This window comes from Canis lupus, chromosome 17 (genome assembly GCF_048164855.1).
Source record: "Canis lupus baileyi chromosome 17, mCanLup2.hap1, whole genome shotgun sequence".
Taxonomy (NCBI): Eukaryota; Metazoa; Chordata; class Mammalia; order Carnivora; family Canidae; genus Canis; species Canis lupus.
In genome coordinates, this window is record NC_132854.1 from 21,064,205 (window position 1) to 21,079,877 (window position 15,673).

The 15,673-nt window shown below is 33.8% G+C and overlaps 1 pseudogene; it reads left to right on the top strand.

Annotated features, from left to right (window-relative positions):
- Positions 1 to 8,717: 8,717 nt before the first annotated feature.
- LOC140608323 (large ribosomal subunit protein uL30 pseudogene) lies at positions 8,718 to 9,518 on the top strand (annotated as a pseudogene).
- The last annotated feature ends 6,155 nt before the right edge of the window (positions 9,519 to 15,673 follow it).

Genomic DNA, 15,673 nt, shown 5'->3' on the forward strand with positions numbered 1-15,673 from the left:
GTTTGAAATAATTTAATGTGAAATTATCCTTGGAAATTGAACACTGTCAATGCTTTGGAATGGATAAATCAGAATTTTTGTCTTAAAAGAATTTTAGAAATGCTTTAATATTCAAACAGATCACTACAGTACAAGCATTAGCCTGGCTTATATATATGAAAAAGTCAAACAAACCTAAGTAACATAACCATGTAGAATAAGATTTAAAAGCTACACATGTATTCATAAAGTATCTGCCAAAGTGAATTAGCCAAAAAGTAGAATGATAAAATACAGCTGTGTCTCTATTTCTTGCAATAAGACATGTTACGTATCTGTTAAGATAGCATATAAAAATTCTGGGGAAATATGACAAAACATATATCTAACTCCCTGCCCCAAATTTTGTGAACACACTCAACCTGAAGATGCAAGCACAGATTGATAAAATGAGTCATAAAGTTGTTTTTGTTTGAGATTGTTCGGTTACTTTGGTGATGTGCTTACATGGCTCTCCTGACATACAAGACACAGAACGACTAGATAACAATCCACTTAGGTTATTAAACACTACTGGGGACATGGAAGAGGGAATGAGGGATAAACCTGGGTCCTGTATCCCCATATCAGAGCAACTACACTTGACATGGAGCAGGGAAGGCAAGTAAAGGAAAAGACCTTTGAAAGGTATAACCATGAAGCAAACATACTTTGGATTTCTTAATCAAATTGTGTGTTGAAAACACTCATGTTTTGTGGGAATCATCAGGAAGGGAGACAGAACATGAGAGACTCCTAACTCTGGGAAACGGACTAGGGGTGGTGGAAGGGGAGGTGGGCAGGGGGTGGGGGTGACTGGGTGACAGGCACTGAGAGGGGCACTTGATGGGATGAGCATGGGTGTTATTCTATATGTTGGCAAATTGAGCACCAATAAGAAATAAATTTATAAAAAAATAAAAATCCATGTAAACATTAAAAAAATAAATATTACTGAAATAGGAAAAAAAGAACTTTTTATCTATGATGGGTTTTGAAGGAAGTGTTAAGAGTCATGTGAAAGTGAATTTTTCAAGCAAATAATGGTGTGTATGACTGAAAAATAAAAATACAAAGAAAGTCTGAAATATTATGGCAAATTTAATGGAATATTAAAATATCAAGGGAAGAAGAAAATTATGTCTCTTGAAGTAGTAGATCCTAAATTTATTTGATAAAAGAATGCATTGATTCGATCAAAGATGTTAATTTTTAAGTTCTAGAATATATAAAATGATGTTTACTTGCTCCTGACTTCATAGTCTTATAAATTATCCACATGAATACCTTCTGTAATCAGTCAACTTATTTATCCAGTAAAAATAATTTTTTTTTTAAATAATTTTTAAAGAGTTTGTGTTGGCATCATTTCTCTTCAGTGAGAATCTATAATTATTTAATATAATACCTAATGCAAGCATGGTGAACTTGATAGTTATTTGGGATCCAGACAAAAGGAGAAATCCAACCCTAAAAATAGAAAATCAACTGTAAGGTGAACATAGTGGTATCACTGTTATTTCTGGACAAGTCAACATCATTTTCTTAGTATATCAAGTTCATTATAATCATACAGGTAAATTGGATTAAAAAGTATTTCTCTCAGCTGTTATGCATTATCTGGAAATAATAATAATTATCTGTTTGAAGCTGTTATCTGATATATTAAACAATTAAAGTGCCAAAAAAAGAGAAAACACTCATGTTTTAATTCTAGTTTAAATTTTTCTTGGACTGGTGGTACCAGAGTGTCTGTTAGAAGCAAATGCAAATCCTCTATGGAGGAACATGCCTCCCTCCTAGGGCTCATATATTGCTCCAAGCCTTTTCACAAAGAAATAGAAAGTAATGAACACAAAAGGAACCAAGTCATTGTTTCTTTTGGAGTAGAACCAACAGATAAGTGGTTGGGGAAGCAAAAAATCTGCAGACTTGTAAATACAAAAAAATACCAGAAAGAAAATATAAAATCACTATCCTTAATGTGAACAAAAGTAAAAAGTCAAGCTTAAATATCTTTAAGAACAAGAAAAATAAAACATAAACAGTTGATTTGTTAAAAAATAAAACTTCCACAATTGAAATAAAGATAACATTTCTTTTGCTATGAATGAAAAAGTAATTGAATGACTATGAAACTTGTTAGTTACTGCTGAAGATGGAATTAAATTATTATAAAATAGTTCAGAATTTAACTAGAACCAGAGACCTACATTTTCAGAAAATATGGATGAAATATTGATGTAAAGGGGAAGAGAAGACTTTAATACACTTTTAATTGGTGTTCCAGGTGGAGGAGAAAGAGGAATTTAATGAAAAATAGCTAATAGGTGATAAAGTTGTACTAATCATGGGGGAAGAGTAAACTTAAAGTTTAAAGGCCACACATAAACATATTTTAAAATTGAAGAACAAAATAAGAAAGAAAATATAAAATATAAAAACATATTTTGAAGGTAAGTCAGTTTTTTTTCTCTTTCTTAATTCTCTTTGCCTATACTTTTTTCTTAGGATTCTCTCAAAAATGTAGAATCACCTTGTCAATTTCTACAAAAATTCTTTAAAACTTTTTCTAGTTACTTCTTTGACTCTTAAAAAATATTGGAAAGAACTGTCATTTTAAGAGCATCGAGGTTTTCAATCCACAGAGAGGAAATATCATGTATTCGGTCCTTTAAAATTAAATGTATTTATTTATTTTGCCTTTAAAAATTTTAAACACGTTTTATAGATTTTATCATGCAAGTGTTACATATATATTGTCATATCTATCCCTAAATATTTCATATTTTGATCTTACTTAAAATGGTATTTTAAAATTTCAATTTCCATCACAGTTTATTCCTAGTATATAGAAATATATTTGATCTTTACATATTGATTAAAAGACAGATTAATTGGACTTTTGTCAAAAATGAAATTTTTGTCCTTCAAAGGCAGCATCATGAAACTGAAAAGACAACCTACAGAATGTGACAAAATATTTGTAATTCATGTATTGGACAAGGGAACTGTATGATATATAAAGAACTCTTTCAACTGAATTATTAAAAGACACATAAGCCAACTAAAAACAGCAAGTGTGGGAATCCCTGGGTCGCTCAATGGTTTAGTGCCTGCCTTCGGCCCAGGGCATGATCCTGGAGTCCCGGGATCGAGTCCTACATCGGGCTCCCTGCATGGAGCCTGCTTCTCCCTCTGCCTGTGTCTCTGCCTCTCTCTCTCTCTCTCTCATGAATAATTAAATAAAATCTTTAAAAAAAATAAATAAAAACAGCAAATGTGTGAATAGACTTTTCTCCAAGGAGACATACAAATGACCAAAAAGATTATGAAAAGATATTCAACATCATTAGTCATCAGGGTAACACAATTTAAAACCACACTAAGGTACCGTTTCACACCCACTGGGATGGTCGTCACGAAAAAAGTGTTGGTGACGATGTGGAGAAATCAGAACCTTCATGCACATGGTGGGAAGTAACATGGAACAGAAACTTGGGAACACAGTCTGGCAATTCACCAAAATGTTAAACATAAAGTAACATTGACTCCAAAGTGAATCCACTCCTAGGAATATACTCAAAAGTAATAACATATTTCATTTAAAAAACTCCTACAGAAATGATCATAGCTACGAAATTTGAAATAGCCAAAAGCAGAAAATAATCTAAATGTCTAAAAACTGACAAATGGATGAACAAAGTGTAGTTTACCTATCTATAAAATGGTATAGCATTCATCCATAAAAATAAATGAAGTACTAATACATGCTAAAACATGGATGAACCTTGACATTATTATGCTAAGTGAAAGAAAACATACACAGAAGACCAGATCTTATATAATCCCATTTATATGAAATGTACAGAATAAACTAAACTATAGAGACAAAAAATAGACTAATTATTTAGGGCTGTGGTGAGGAAATTAGTTATGGGATGATAAGTAAAAAGTCCAGGGTTTCTTTCCAAGGTGATGAAAGGATCTTAAATTAATTATGGTGATGGTTTCACAAATATGTAAGAGTATATTGAAAGGTTGTTGTACACTTCAAATGGGTGAATTGTCCCTACATGTGAGTTGTATTTCAATAAAGCTGCTATCAAAAAAAAAAAAAATCACATCTTGGGATGCCTGGGTGGCTCAGTGGCTAAGCATCTGCCTTTGGCTGAGGTCATGATCCTGGGGTCCTGGGATCAAGTCCCACATCAGGCCCCCATAGGGAGTCTACTTCCCTCTCTGCCTATATCTCTGCCTCTCTTTCTGTGTCCCTCATGAATAAATAAATAAAATCCTAAAAAGAAAGAAATCACATATTAAGAGAAGCTAGAAAATACTCTCCTTTGCTTTCCACTATTTTCTTTACTTACAGACCTATTTGTTTCAGGAACTGCCTTTAAAAGTTTTGCAGAATAATTTTCTTACAAATTCCTAGAGCAAAACATAATAAATAACTTATTTTTTTCAAAGTTACCTTGTTTCAGAGGAATTTTTAGGTTAGTATTTGATATTATATTTATGCCAGATTTTTCAATGTCCCTTTTATAAGAAGAGATTCTTAAATAAATTCTGTATTTCCTAGTGCCAATAAAAATGCATATGTAATTTTTTAACAATACAAAGACTGAAGACAACTATTAGTTTAACTGAAATCTAATAAGGTGGTTAAAAATTCTTTGATTACAATAAATCGAAAATCTTTAAATTGTAGATATGTTCAGCAATGTAAACTAACTCTTGTAGAATATTAAAATGTGTTATAAATCAATGTTTAAGTTTCCAAGTTTTGAATTTAGTCAAATGAGATTTGTAATGTGGTATTGTCAAGTATCAGTGATGTGATTTTATCAGTTAGGTGCTCCATCTTCCAGTTTCCTCAGGTAAAATGGACTGACAATATCTCCTCCTTACAAGGACACATTTAAGATAACTCACGTTATATACTGTATCCTCAGTTTTATTCTCTATTATTATTATTGGTAGTATTAGTATCAGTATACATTAAAAACATATAGTATGAATGCCCCCAAATCTATACATTTTTTATAAAAACTTTGCTTTCTTAAATGATTAATGCCACTTTTTGGAAATCAAACAATTAAAATACAATTATTAATATTATGGTGTCTGTCCTATAGGGCTCCTTGTTCAAAAGACTTAATCTGGATTAATTTGGACTTAATCTGGGTAATTGTTACTTTGAATCATAACATATGAAACAGCTATTTTATAAATAAGATTTAAGAAACCTATTTTATATTTCCAATTGGTACCTTTAATTAAAAATGTTTTCCACAATGTACCTTAGTGTCAACAAACACTTGACATATTTGGTGACAATATGTCAACCAAATATGAAATATTAATAAATATTAAAATATTTATGTTTGTTCTAGGAGAAGTCAACATCAAGAGAAAAATCAGCAGTTAATATATCACAGTACTTCTCTCTCAAATACTTACTGGAAAACATTTTTCTATGTATATTCTAGAGAGAAATAATTATTCACATAATTCATTATTTTTCTTCCTGGAGGCTGAAAGCTCATGTTTGTGTTTTGCTTATTTAATTATTTTTGTGGTACAGTAATTTATTTGCTATTAAAACCCCTCACCCTCATTAGTATTTTCACCTTGAAGGAGAAAATGACTGCTCAAACCAGGTAATTTTGCTTTAATTTTTGACAAAGGGGAAGCTTCAACTATTTTCTAAAATTAGATTTGGGGTCAGATGTGAATTTCATCTTTGCAATATTTTCCTGTAGCCCCAGTGGAACAAATAATAGTTGGTTAGACAGATGCCACAAATACTAAGTCAATTATTTGATTTTAAAAATGATGTTCTCCAGTGTCTTATGCTGCAAAACAATAGAAACTATAGTCTAGTTTACTTATTTTTTAAGGATTTTATTTATTCATTTGAGAGAAAATGCATAAGTGGGGGAGGCAGAGAGAGGGACAAGCAGACTCCTAGCTGAACAGGGAGGCTGACTGGTGAGACATTTCAGGACTTCAAGATCATGACCTGAAACAAAGGCAGGTTCTAAACGGACTGAGCCACTCAGGGGCCCCTGAAACCATAATCTAGTTTATAATTGAGCTGAAATCTCAGTGTACAGGCAGGTGTTGCAGTGTCATACTCACTGTCAGATATCAATGGAGGTCAACATAAAGAAGACAAGCTAAAATTCTAGTGAAATTTTTGCATGTTTATAAAATGGAGCATTATATAGATAGATGATAGATAGGCAGATGCTATTTAAACTGTCCTACACTTTCACCTTGAAGTTCATCATAGGCAGAGGAATTCAGCTTAAGAAGGAAACCAATAGTCTGGCTAGAGATTTGCCCAAAAAAAGAATATCTAAGAGTGACAGGAATGCCAACACCACTTGTACCATCACTATTATATTAGATAAATTACAACAAATATAATCACTCAAGAAAAATATTTGATTAAACTATCTAGTCTTCCTTATGAAGATATCCTTAGTCCCTGAGAAATAATAAAAGTAAACTTTAAAAAATATTTTTTTATTATTTTGTTAAAATAACAATATAAATCTACCCAATATTAGCTTATAGATTGCAGAAATGAGCAAAATATATCTATATTGATCTATGCCTCTATATTGCTGCTTATAGGAATGTATAAAATAATAGATAAGTGAAAGATATTCTACTAAATCAAAGGCATATTTTTATTTAAAAAGACAAAGAAGGACATGGACATATTTATTAGATGACTTAAATTGTTTTATTAATAAATGAAAATATGGATGCATAGTAAAAATTTGAGTTCAAGTTTTCCAGGCTTAATAATAGAAACATATTGGTACAGTGTAAATGTAAAGATATTGGTCAGAGAATGATCAAGAATTGAGAAGGATGACAAACATAAATATAGATAGCCCTATAGGCTTGAATTCTTGATACACAAGAGTAATTAACTGCAGTAATTAAAGGCACAGATACTAAAACATGCTGCATTGGTTCGAAATTAATTTGTGCCCTTATTAAGATAGTAACCTTGGACAGGTGACTGAATCCTCTGTGATTCAGTTTCCTCAAATTTAAAGTGACCATGGTAATAGTATTTATATCATGATAATGTTTGAGAATTCAGTTAGTATAATAAAGGACTTGGAATGATGACTAGGACCAAAAAAAATGTTATGTGTGTGTTGTGTGTGGTTGTTCTTGTTGAGATAACCTATGGTAATGAGCTAAATTATAGAAAGCTGTGGTCAAAGAGCAAGATGCTGGGTAAGAGATCTCAGAAATAAAGCAGTTACTTGCTGCAGACAAGACCCTGAAGTGATTCTACTTCCAAATAATGCAGAAAATTATCTTGCTCTTAAGGTAATCAAATTAACGGTTGAGCTTTTAGCTATGTCATATTTGATGATATTTTTCTGTTAATGGCATGATTAATGGCATGATTTGGAATAAGGAAATAACAATTTTAGTTGACTATTAAAGGTTTGGGGGTAGCCCAGGTGGCTCAGAGGTTCAGCACCTGCCTTCAGCCCAGGCTGTGATCCTGGACCCGGGATCCAGTCCCATGTCGGGCTCCCTGCATGGAGCCTGCGGCCATGTCTCTCTGCCTCTCTCTCTTTCTCTCTCTCTCTCTCTCTCTCTGTCTCTCATGAATAAATAAATAAATAAAGTCTTAAAAAATATTTTGATGGAAGGAGCTTCTAGATTACAACATGTATGTAAAGACTGTAATAAAGGGAAATTACATATGACCTAAAAGAAAATGCGGCATCGCAAGAGTAGAAAAGTTTCAGTTAACGTGTGAATGGAAATGTGGATGGCACTAAGTCTGTTAATATTGTGGCAGAATTTTCATATGTCATATGGAAATACTAGGTAGGATGGAGAATAAAATCAGAGTGGAGCTCAAGGTAGTGAAAATGCAGCAGATGTATTCTGAGCAGTGGTCTTAATTGGATTGGATTGGATTGTTTTATATGCTGGTTGGTGTAACTTTAGTTAACCATAATGATGCAAGTTTCACAAGTGCTCAAATGGAAGAGAGTTTTAGCTTTCAAATGTTGCCTCAATATATTTTACTACCTACAGAATATTTTTCTTAATTTGCAGATGCCAGGAGATATCCTGGGTGTCCTGAATTTGAGGGGTCACACAGTATTGGAGGACTGGATTATACGAGACTCATAGAAAATGCTAATGGGATGAACTGAATTACTAAAAATGTGACCAAAGGCAATAATATTCCCAAAAGGAAGAAATTTTATTATGAGCTAAATGGGTCCTATATTCTTGAGCATTTGCTTATATTCCCTTAATCACATTTTTCTAACAGATAAACATGTAATGATTTTTGTTTGTATGCATTTTTATCAACATTCCCTTCCTTGAGTAGATTTGAAGGAGAAAACAATGCTTATTTTTACTTTAAGCTGCTGTCATATGAATTGTTAGGATCATTTTTTCTTGTAGAAATGTGTTTATTAGTTTTGGGCAGGTGGGTTATAGTAAAATGCTTTAGAAGGTATGAGAACATACCAGGAGTCTGTATTGTTAAATAAAAATCAAGTATTCTTGAATTATTGACAAATTCTTAGATATTAATTTAGAAAAGGTACATCACTAGACCAAAACAAATAAACTGAAGAGTTACAGAATAAAAATGAAATTGCAGATTCCCCTCTTTTCCAGCTGAAACCATGAAGGGTGCAGAAGAGAAGAAAAAGAAGGTTCCTGCTGTGACAGAAACCCTTAAGAAAGAGCGAAGGAATTTTGCAGAGTTGAAGATCAAAAAAATTTGCCCAAAAGATGCTTCGAAAGGCAAGGAGGAAGCTTATCTATGAAAAAGCTAAGCATTACCACAAGGAGCACAGGCAGATGTACAGAACTGAGAGTTGAATGGTGAGGATGTTGAGAAAAGCTAGCAACTTCTACATGCCCGCAGAACTCGAATTGGCATTTGGATCGGAAGTATCAATGGTGTGAACCCAAAGGTTCGAAAGGTGTTGCGGCTTCTGTGCCTTTGCCAGATCTTCAGTGGCACCTTTGTTAAGCTCAACAAGGCTTCAGTTAACATGCTAAGGATTGTGGAACCATATATACAGCATGGGGGGGCCCAAACCTGAAGTCAGTGAATGAATTGATCTACAAGCATGGATATGACAAGATCAACAAGAAGCGAATTGCCCTGACAGATAACACATTGATTGCCAGATCTCTTGGTAAATATAGCATCATCTGCATAGAGGATCTGATTTGCAATATCTATACCATTGGAAAATGTTTCAAAGAAGCGAACAACTTTTTATGGCCCTTCAAATTATCTTCTCCATGCGGCAGAATGAAGAAAAAGACCACTCATTTTGTAGAAGGTGGAGATGCTGGCAACAGGGAAGACCAGATCAACAGGCTTATTAGAAGGATGAACTAACGTATCTACCATGATTATTTTTGTAATCTGGTCAGTTAATAAATGACTGCTTTCAAATGGAAAAAAAAAAGAGATTGCAAATTCCTGTTTTTTTCCAATGAAAATACTGTTCTACATCATTTTTGTTGCTGCTAATTTTTAGTATTAAGTTTTAAGAGGCAGGAATGCTTTTACAAGAACTTCCATGTAGAAATTATTTCAAGTAAGTGTTATTCTTCTATGACATAAGTTAGTCTATTGCAGGAAATAATAGTGACATTCAAATACTAAGTTTGTCTCCAATAGAAACATTAAAACCATTATATTTTCCTTACAAAGTCAACTTTGATTAAGTCACTTTAATGACAAATCTAAGCCATGACTGCTGGGTTCTGGGAACAAATTTTAATTGGATTTTAAAAAAGAGCTATCTTGTTATATGTAGAAAATGAATTAAATAAATTTGGTACCTACATCCATTTTAGGAAGTAGATCTCCATTAAAAACACAATAGAAAATATAATTGAGAGTGCTGTTCTTTGTGATAGATACTTTTAATGTCCAAATTCCTATTAATGATAGCACTTAACTATGATACTGCACTGAAGACAATACAAAAGGTAAGTTGTTTGCTTGAGAGACCAATGCCTATTTTGCCATGAGTTGCCAATGATACATTATATGACCTTAGATAAAAACATACTGTATTTCTTTTGAAGAATGAAAGAATTATATGTTGCAGGTTAAAAAGTTGCATGTTATTTTAAAAGTATACAGCAGCACTCCTGTTGTTTTTTTAAGGGTCACATTACTGGTACTAATATTGTAAATTAGCTTCAGAGTCTCAAGAATTTGAGGGACCCCCGGGTGGCTCAGTGGTTGGGCATCTGCCTTTGCCTCAGGGCGTGATCTCAGTGTTCCGGGGTCAAATCCCACATCGGGCTCCCTGCGAGGAGCCTGTTTCTCCCTCTGCCTATGTCTCTGCCTTCTCTCTGTGTCTCTCATGAATAAATAAAATATTAAAAAAAAAAAGAATTTGAGAAAACAAGAAACTTTGTGCACTGTAGGTAGCAGAGGAAACTATTTGCTATTTTATGGAAAATAGGCAGTAGTTAGTGGAAATAAATATGTGTATGACCTATAGACCAAACATTCCACTCCTGTGTATATCTGAAAAAAATTCACAAACATTTATAGGATTACATAGTCTAGGATGTTCATTATGTGTTGTTTTTTTTAAGATTTTATTTATTTATTTGAGAGAGAGTGAGAGAGAATGAATGAGAGAGGGGCAAAAAGAGGGGGAAGGAGAAGCAGACTCCCCACTGAGCAGGAAGCCCTATGTGGGGCTTGATATCAAGATCCTGAGATCATGACCCAAACCAAAGTCAGATGCTTAACCCACACTCAAGTGTCCTGATCATGTGTAGTTCTTAATGTGGGAAGGAATGTAACCAACGGGTGTCATCATGAAAGAACTAGTGAGTGAAATATGTGATGGATTCAGAGACACTATGCTAAGAACTCAGGAGCATTCTCAATGCTGAAACTGAGCATTCTTAATTTAACTCTGAAAATTTATGGTAGTTTATTTCATTAACAACATCACAGCAGGGCAGCCTGTGTGGCTCAGCAGTTTAGTGCCACCTTCAGCCAAGGTTATGATCCTGGAGACCCAGGATCAAGTCCCACGTCAGGCTCCCTGCAGCATGGAGCCTGCTTCTCTCTCTGCCTGTGTCTCTACCTCTCTCTCTCTCTCTGTGTGTGTGTGTCTCTCATAATAAATAAATAAAATATTTAGAAAAAAAAACATCATAGGAATGGAGATTAAAATATTCATATTTAGAGGCACCTGGGTAGCATAGTCAGTTAAGCGGGAGACTCTTGGTTTCAGCTCAGGACTGTGAGATTAAGCCCTACCTTGGGCTCTGCACTCAGTGTGGCATCTGCTTAAGACTCTCTCCCTCTCCCTGTGCCACTCCACCCCATGCTCATGCACGTGTGCTGTCTCTCCAGAATAAATAAATAAATATCTAAAAAATATTCATATTTAGGGTGCCTGGGTGGCTCGGGTGGTTGGGCATCTGCCTTCAGCTCAGGTCATGATCTCTGGGTCCTGGGATCTAATCCTACATGGAGCTCTCTGCTCACCAGGGGATCTGCTTCTCCCTTTCATTCTCCCTCTGTGCTCTCTTTTATCAAAAAAAAAAAAAAAAACATACTTAGAATAATGATTTCTTTTTTAAGTGAGTTATCTCTAAGTACAAAGAAAATTTATGTATATACTAGTAGGCATATGACCATTTCTCATCCCATTTGAAGCTGTTGCATTCAAGGTATCTAAAACTAAACTTAGACCAATAACACCTGTAATTTCACTGAAACTGGAAGTCAAAACTCTTTGCATCTGTAGTATCTGTGACTTCTCTTAAAAATAGTCTGAGAGACTGACTAATCTTCATATTATTGATCTACACAATGGGTCATTGCATTAATCTATTTCTTAATATAATTTATATTATAATTTAAGTATGAAAAATGAAAAATTACAAATATGTAAAAATTACTGTATAAATACGTACTTTACAAATATGTAGAATAAATTTTATGTTTACATACGACTGGCACAAATATCAATAATAGTCCTGAATGTTGTAAATTTTATTTCGCAAGAATATAGAAGAGTGGCAGAAATCAGTCCGCATATGGCAGGCATACGTGCTTCTGCAGGAAAGTAACACAGAATAATTGAAGGATAATCAAAATTTTATCAAAAATATATTATTCTACCAGTTTCCTAAAGGAACAGAAATGTGTAGAAGATAAATTCTTTAACAAAATCGAAAAGAAGATCAAGTTGCCTTAGGTTTTTCTATTACTAAAGACAAAGGTCTAAGTCCTTAAGGACATCACTGACACCTAGTCAACTAAATGCAGTATGTCCAACCCTTTCATGGAGATTTTTTGTGTCTTAGGACTGTTTAAGCCATTGTTTGTCCATGTCTTTAATAAGGGACATTTGTTTTAGCTTTATTCACAAGTCACTAAGTGACTGTCAACAGGACTTTACCTGGAATGGGCTGCAGATCTATTTTATTGGCTCTTAGATCTGCTGTGAATTGAGTTTACAGTGTCTATTAACTTATTTAACAAGAATGTCCAAATGCAAAATACATGTACTTTATATGATCCACAAATATCATTTCATATGCCATATATAAACTCAAAGATAAATAGATTTTTTGCACAATAACAAACCAAGGGGGACACCTGGGTGGCATAGTGGTTGTGCGCCTGCCTTCAGCTCAGGTTGTGATCCCAGGACCCTGGGATTGAGTCTCACATCAGGCTCCCTGCAGGGAGCCTGCTTCTCCCTCTACCTATGTCTTTGCTTCTCTCTGTGACTCTAATGAATAAATAAAATCTTTAAAAAAATAATAAATCAAGGTCATTTTATTATTACTACCATGTCTAAAGTTACATTTTCAATCATTTAAATTAGGTTAAACAGGAAAGTAGTGTTAACAACTGTGTTGGGAGAAACCAAAATCTGCAAGCACATGATTTAAATAATAATTGATGAAGTGGTAAAATGAAATTTTAATATCATATGTAATCATAAGTTATATTTAAAACACTGTGTTTAATAATGACATATATTTAAAAACTAGACTGTTGATATCACCAAAAAAAGGAATAAGGTATTAAAAACTCCATATTCACGGGACACTTGGGTGGCTCAGCAGTTGGGCATCTGCGTCCTGCTTGGGGCGTGGTTCTGAAGTCCCAGAATCGAGTCCCGCATCAGGTTCCCTGAGTGGGGCCTGCTTCTCCTTCTTCCTGTGTCTCTGCCTCTCTCTCGCTTTCTTTGCGTCTCTCATGAATAAATAAATAAAAATCTTTAAAAAAATAATAAAAAAACTCCATATTCAATGTTTATTATAGTCACATATATATATATGCCATAAAATGTGGTATACTGAGGAAACTATAAAGCTCAATTTTTAGACAGTTTTAAACTCTATGGCTTTAATAAATTAATATGATTGTTGACAATTTAAAGACAACTAAAATAATTTAAAGACAATTTAAAGAATGCACAAGTAGTTTTCTCTCAAGTGACAGCAACAGGGCGAAGTACATAATATATTTGCATTAAATATTCTTGTGAAAATATCACTTAAAACTTACTCTATTTCCTTTGTCAGGGTATGTAATGGAGTATTTGTTATTCTGTTATGCAGTAAATGAACATACCAGAGACCACAGAATAGGAAAATAATCTTTGCTAGTAGTTATTTATTTATTTATAGAGCTTCTTCCCAGCTACCTATTTGATAGCACTCCAAGTATATCTCAACAAAATATTAATTTTGTAATGCTCCTCATAAAGTCATAATATCTTCCTAAGACAACTAAAACCCTATACTTTTCCAGAATTTCCTACCTCAGGCAAGTATGTACTATCAGATTCTCCATAAATAATCCATTACAAATTATTACCAAAGTCATTTACTAAATATTACTTTAATGCACCCTTTCATCCTTTCTTTGCACATATATCAACGATTTTTTTATCTGAATTTTTATTTTCTCTTGCCTAAACTAATGCAATAGCTTCCTGATCAAACTCCGAACCTTTTTGGTCCTCTCCAACCTATACTCAGTAATTAAAACAGAATCATATTATCCTATTCAATGTCTCCAAACTAAGAAGTTCTAAGCAACACATGAAATTCTGTATTTTTCTATGGTATTTGAAATACACTACAACTTTATAAAAATAATAAAATAAAATTATTAGAGGATAATAGAAATGACTTTAAGATAAAATGTAAAATATTAGAGTAATCTAAGCTAGAACTGAGAAATACTTGGCACTCAAGTTTTGAACTAAATAGCTTCTGCTGTTTTGTAAGTTTCTGTGATAACACAATCTATAAATACTTGAAAGGACTGATAATGAAAATGTAGTCCTCTAGATAAAATAAGAGGTTAATTTTAAATAGAAATTATTTACAATAACAGGCTACAGTAAATATTTCCTATGAAACATTTTAAATATTTCTCAAATTGCAGTCATATGATATGCTTTCATCTATTATTATAAATGCTGGTTATACATTGACATTCATTGTAATGTCATCCTTCCATTTCTACTTTAATAATTTTCAGCACAGCCCGGGTGGCTCAGCAGTTTAGCGCCGCCTTCCGCCCAGGGCGTGATCCTGGAGACCCGGGATCAAGACCCGCGTCAGGCTCCCTGTGTGGAGCCGCTTCTCCCTTGCCTGTGTCTCTGCCTCTCTCTCTTTCTCTGTGTCTCTCATGAATAAATAAATAAAATCTTTAAATAATCGTAATCATAATCATATTCAGCCTAAAAACAATGAAACAAAGCAATGCCATGGGTCATTACTAAAAGAGTGGTGCATAATCAATACGTAAAATATCGTTCATTATTGTAAATCCGTCTTCCTGATTTTGGCAGATTTGAGAGATTGGAAATGCAGTATGTTGAGAAATAGTAATAATAAAGATATCCATGCCCTAATCCCTGGAACTTGTGGATGTTATCTTAGATAGCATAGTAGAATTTTGCAGATATGATTAAGATGAAGATCTTGAGATGGGGAGAGTGTCTTGGATTATCTGAGTAGTCCCTAAATGCAACCACATGTATTCTTGTAAGAGGGAGCCAGATGGACATGATCTCACACATACAGAAAGTGTCTGTCACTGAGAAAGAGATATGTGATGAAGAGTGATAGAAGCCCCCACAAGCTGGAAGAAAGGAGAAAAGGACTCTCCACCAGAGCCCTGCTGACATCTAAAATCAGCCCAGTGAAACTGAATTTGGACTTCTGGCCTCTAAAACTGAGAGAGAGGATACATTTGTTGTTTTAAGCCAACATGTTTGTGGTAATTTATTACAGCACATACAGTAAAGAAACACATGTGATAAGCCAAAGTAAATTGTTGATATCTTATTAGTTGATTTTCTTAACTTTTTTTTTTAGCTTTTCAGTAATATCCATATGACTTCAAATCACACTTCTCATTTATTACTTAATCTACTTCCATCTTTTTTTTTAAAGATTTTATTTATTTATTCATGAGACACACACACACACAGAGGCAGAGACACAGGCAGAGGGAGAAGCAGGCTCCATGCTGCAGCGAGCCTTACATGGGACTCGATCCCGGGGTTTCCAGGATCAGGCTGGGCTGACGGCGATGCTAAACCAC